The 6,000-nt window shown below is 31.5% G+C and overlaps 1 long non-coding RNA gene across 5 annotated transcripts; it reads right to left on the reverse strand.

Annotated features, from left to right (window-relative positions):
* Positions 1 to 1,636: 1,636 nt before the first annotated feature.
* Positions 1,637 to 4,433, reverse strand: LOC106662704. 5 transcript variants are annotated; one of them, XR_001339940.2, is made up of 9 exons: positions 4,035 to 4,433; positions 3,809 to 3,898; positions 3,551 to 3,735; positions 3,151 to 3,388; positions 2,823 to 2,885; positions 2,387 to 2,462; positions 2,153 to 2,304; positions 1,922 to 2,070; positions 1,637 to 1,851 (listed from the first exon to the last, which is right to left on the reverse strand). It is a non-coding gene; the product is annotated as an uncharacterized LOC106662704 (long non-coding RNA). The 5 variants fall into 5 exon arrangements; XR_002910122.1 differs by having other exon boundaries at positions 2,153 to 2,462; positions 2,823 to 2,881; XR_001339938.2 differs by having other exon boundaries at positions 1,974 to 2,070; positions 2,153 to 2,462.
* Between the last annotated feature and the right edge of the window lie 1,567 nt (positions 4,434 to 6,000).

The raw sequence follows: 6,000 nt of genomic DNA on the forward strand, positions 1-6,000 counted from the left end.
CAAAATTGGTTAATGAACTAACTTATATAATTTCTAAAGGACTCTGGTCGTCCAGGTGACTTATTGATTTTGAACTTGGCGAGAACAACAACAATTTTTTCAAGCTCTGTGACAATGTGGACTTGATTATATTAAATGTTCATTTGCTTAGAAATAAAAAAGGTGAATATACAATCATCGAGAAGAGTAAATTAGTTAATGACCTATGTTGTGTGCCTACTGATTAAATTTTGATGACATTAAAGACTTGGAATTACATTAAAATAAGACTTGGAAGAACATTTAAACCTTCTCCCTTGTAACAAACTTCAGAGGAAATACTGCAAACAATAGGTAAGTGTTCTGAATAAATTGCAGGGAGAACTTGAAAATCTACAGTCATAAAAAATAAATCAGTAAACACACAACATAAGTCATTAACTGATTTACTCTTCTCAATGATTGTATATTTACCCTCTTTACCTCTAGGCAAATGAGCATTTAATATAGTCAAGTCCACATTGTCACAAAGTCTGAAAAAATTGATTCCTCTTGCATTCCATATTTATCCTTCGAATTATGAAACACAAGGACCCCAGATCCAGCAGTGATTTGGAATGACCTACTCAGACACATTCTATCCACAACCCACAAACATCTGCCCTCATTCCCATAATATATATTTATATCAAAAGGAAGGAAAAGACAGAGGTACTGCAATTTCATCTGGCAGTGAAAACCAATTGATCTAATGCTGGCCATATAAACTTTTTGAGAACTTTGACAAATGACACAGTCAAAACCAATTCTAAAATTTCAGAAAAATACTATTGTTTAAACACCAAAATTCAAAATAAAACTGTAATGGAGCAGATGAAAGATAGAATGAAAAACCTAGAGCTCTTTGATTGTACAAAGATACCTCAAAGATAGTAAACTCTATGAGATCAGGCATAATGAGTCGCACTAGAGAAGTTGAGAATCACATGGCACTGGGATCCACGACAATCATATTTCAAGTCAAATTACTAGACATAGAACAGAATATCTGAAAACTGTGAAAACCATTAATCAAATGCTGGACATATAAACTTTTTGAGAATTTTGACAAATGACACAGCCAAAACCAATTCAAAAATTCGGAAAAAATACTAATCTTTAAAATTCAAAATTAAATTGTAATGGAGCGAATGTAATAATAACAAATGAAAAGTGAAAAACCGAAAGCTCATCCGTGGTAGAAAGATGTCTCAAAGATAGCAAACTATGACATGAGGCATAATGACACTGAGAAGTTCAGAATCACACAGCTCTGGGATGCACAACAATCATATTTCAAGTTGAATTACTAGACATAGAACCATGTGCTAATATGAAGCAACAAGAGTGCAATGATAAAGGCAATTATTACATGTTTTAAATTGTTCAATACAAAAAACTTGAGACAAAGATAAATATGAACGGATTTCTGTAAAGACTTGAAATTTATAAATAATTTTGTTGTCTTGTATGGCATTTAATTAATAGAAAACCTTTAATTCTGAAAAAAAAGGTTATTGTATTAATTATGAATGAAAGTTAAACACAAGTACAATCAAACAGACTTAACATACAATTTTAAATGTATTTCAACTTGAACGAATACATTCGAAGAGCAGACTGTCAGTATTAACGTAGAGATTAATACAGAGAGTTTTTGGTATTAATATAGACATCATAAATGAAAAACAACATTGAGAATAATAAATTATATTGACTTTTTGTAAAATTTTCTTCTCTATAACGACATAGTATTAGTGTAAATCTTCATTAATACGTGATTTTTTGGGAGAGGTGGAAATGATGAGCTGTTCTATTGGCCAAACCCAAATCCTAGAAACAGAATAAGTGATCAAATATGGAAAATAAGTTGGTTAAGAATTAAGACTATTGAGAATAATACCAAAATAGTTGTATATAAATCTAATTATGAAATTGTTCTAAAATGTTTTTACACTTGCACGTTATAATTTTTATTCATGTATTATTTGCATTGGTTAATATCAGAATGTAGATTTAACATTGTTGCAATTTGTCTGCCACATCTATATCCTAGAATAGACCAAGCAAAATATTTTATCACACATGTAAAAGGATATGATTTAGAAAGTGTAATTGTTTAATTATTACTTACAATTCAGTATATTAAACTGATTAAATCATGAATTTATTATTAACATTTATTTTATTCATTCGTCGTCTGTAATTGAACATATTACTTTTTGGTATTTTTTGGTAATCGGCAGAAAATCGTGTTGTGTGTAAAGTGACATTCAAATAACCATTCTAGAATCAAAATGATGAATGAATTATGAAGACTATCATGAATTTAAATGTATAATTGATTATGTTGGCCACAAGTGTATACAATCTTCATTATGTTGAAATTCTGATGGGGACTGTAGTTTATAATAATGTCATAATCTGCTTGCCATCTCCATATCCTAGAATCAGTATCAATTATCAGATGTGCAGAACAACATGATTTACACAGTGTAATTTCAAATTATCATTTCAATTATTTATATAATTTTGGAGTAGCCCTAAAATTGGCAAACAATGTGGATTAATATAAATAATTTATTTAATTGAGAAAATTGACACATATGCTCTTATATTGAACTATAACTATTCACTTTTTTATTTATTGTATATTTTTATTAATTATTATTGTTTTAGGATGTGACACAACTACAGAGGTCATATCAACCATCTGGGTGTAAAAAAATAAAAAAAAAACATTTGTCTGTGTGTTGGGTTACAATGCAGGGCTGCTGGATTTGAACCCAGGACCTTCAACTTACAATGATGACTGTCGTATCAATGCTTAAACTAATGCTCATGGTTCCGCAAACATTGACAGCTATCTGAAACATTTTTTTGTTTGACTAGTTAAATACTAAAGATTATATAAAACGTCTAATTTACAAAACTTGCTTACAATTTTAATTTTTTAACATGCTATCTAATGAAGTTAATTTATAAATTTTCTATTTTCATTCATTTAGTTTCTTTGATGACTCATTTGATTTGTTGAGGTCAAAAAGTGAAAGTAATTTTGTTTTGAAATATCAATCAATTTAATATAAAAGAATCTGAATCACGAAGTAGGCAAAGTAAAAAATTGCTTACCAAATTCTTGTGATTTGCAGTTGCCCTTTAACATGGAATGATTGTTCAATTTCAGTTTTTTTAAATTAATATGATGATAAGAACATTAAGTTCGTCACCAGCCCTTTGTTCCTAGTTTCTTCCTTTGTTGAACTTTTGGGCATTGCATTCATATACAGTGGGAAAGAAACCATTAAAATTTCTTTTCTTGTCTTATTCTTTTTTTTTCTGACCTCCTATTGGGATCAGAAAACTCAACCTACAAAAAAATTGTGATTTAACTAGAAATCAGATGAATATACAAGCAAAAAGCTATAGTAATGAGATAAACATGAATTAAAACTGTCACAAAGCAATTATATTTGCAAACTGTAAGATTGATAAAAACTGTTCATAAATTAAAAAAAAAAACTTTACTCACTCCTCTTCTTCTACTTTTAGGACTAACTGGAGGGACCAAACCTGATTGCTCCTGTGCTATAGATTAAGGAAAGGAACATTCAGAGACGTGACAACTTGCTGAGTGAAGAAAAAGGCAGAATTTAGATGAGTCGAGAGGAATCGATTGTGCTGAGGTGGGCTACAAATTCTACAAACTATATCTACCTGAAAACGATTGTTGAATACACAGAAACAGGTTCATATGTTAAATGAAAAGCATAATTATAATATTACCTACAATTTCTATGTTCTACGTCCACTTCTAGATATGCTACAACCTTGTAATTTTGCCCTTCGTTTTTGTTGTTCCCCCTGAATTGAATGAATCCTGAAAACAAGTTATTTCATACATGTTTTCTGTGTAATACCTATATTAAAAGATGCAAAGTACACAATCATCTGAATACATTATATGGTAGATAGACTATAGAAATTAAATGATTGTAAATTATTGTTTTTCTTACATTATGCCATATGACTATGAATGTTTTTGCGGTCATGACCTTGTGCTACTAAAAACTCTACTTCCTCACTCCATGTACGATCGATCCCACGCTCCTCATCTAATTTCTTTCTCAAGCGGAACTCAGCAACTTCTCTACGCCACTGAATGTATTTATATAATCTATAGCCTGAGTATGCAACCAGACCGGTGCCCCCAATTAGTCCCGCCACTTTAAGAAAAAACGACTTGTCAACCATTTTAAGTTTCCAATAATATTAAATATTGTAAAATGTCATTACCATGGTGAAATTTTATTCCAATTTCATATTAAATTATAACAGATGGTAATTATTGAGGCTAAAGATTCTAAGTCCAAGAAAACACTCAATAACATTGCGATAGAATTGAAAATAAGGCCAAATACCGAGGTATCACACTAGACAAAACACTGGCATTTAATGAACATATCAGCTCTACCATCAAGAAAGGGCATGAGCCTTAATGGTGTGCGGAAAAATAGCAGGAAACACTAGGATGCTGGCCTGAAACCCTGCTTTGTACGTACACCATGATGGTGAGACCTATTCTCTCATATTGCCCCATAGTCTGGGTCGATAAAGTAGAACAAATAAGGAAACGAAAAGAACTCACGAAAATACAGACTTGCATACATTTGTATAATGGGAGCCAAGAGAACATGTCGTACATCTGGTATGGAAAAGATTCTGGGATTAAACTCCCTCCACCAGATGATGATGAGAACTGCACAGAAAACCTTATTACTATTAAAGAGAAACCTTCAATAGGAATAAAACTAAACTGGAGAAATAGTAATAATGTAAGGAAACACCAGCCGATACTCATGGCCTCACCAGACGACATGAATTGGATGTTTGAGTTTAGCCAAAATTTCAAAATAAACTTAAGTACCAAAAAGAAATGGGGAAAGAGAGAAAAATATCTTCTTTAAGAAGGGCACAATCTACTTGTACACTAGTCAGATCTAGAATGCTAGAATATATGGGGGCAGGAGTATTCGTCCCTGGAACCAAATACTCAGAACCCACAGGAAAATAAACTAGTATCTTCCAAGCTCAGTTCTATGTAATTGAAAGATGTACCCAATTCAATCTGAACAAAGGGTACATAAATATAATATAACTATCATGTCAGAAAGCCAAGCGACCATCAATGTGCTAACTACAAACAGCATTAGCTCAAGAATGTGCTGAATTGAAACCAAACTAAACAAATTAGATACATGAAAGAAAGTCAAACTCTGCTGGATCTATTTTTTTGGGACTGCTGATCTATTGGCCAAGTCCATATCCTAGAATCAGAATAAGTGATAAAATATGGAATATGGGATCAAATATATTTTTCAGTTTTTGGCATGTTGTACCATCTTGAGAAAAATTTGCCTGTTACATCTTGAAAAATGGGTTTTGACATGGGTCAAGCTTAGACAGTTTTTACTAACACAAATATAAATAATAATAATTACTATGACTTCATATAATTACGCTCATCAATTTCAACTGACATTTCTGCATTGTGCATATATTTCAGGATGGCTTTATAAATATCATTGTTCTTCACAGCAAACAGAAATTTCTAAATGAATGACTTCTCTACACATCGCATTCTGTACAGGTCATTGAAGTTATAGTTCTGTGGGAATAATATATCTTGCAGTGCATTCAAAGTCCAAATTTGGGTATTTCAAAAATCAATTATTTAATTTATAAGCACTAGATATCTACTCAAAATTCACTGCAACCACAGCACATCATCCTTCTATGAAGTATGAATGACATGAAAAGATTCCGACAAGTATGCTTTAATGTGATAACATAAGACTGTACCAAAGCTGACAACAGTTGTACATTGTCTGTTTCAGTGTGAGAACAGCCCTAGAAGTATATTAGTTGCAACTGAATTTAAATGTGAACCTGTAAATTAATTTTGTGGTCTGCCACTTGTTA

This window comes from Cimex lectularius, unplaced genomic scaffold (assembly GCF_000648675.2).
Source record: "Cimex lectularius strain Harlan isolate CLEC.00 unplaced genomic scaffold, Clec_2.1 scaffold66, whole genome shotgun sequence".
NCBI lineage: Eukaryota > Metazoa > Arthropoda > Insecta > Hemiptera > Cimicidae > Cimex > Cimex lectularius.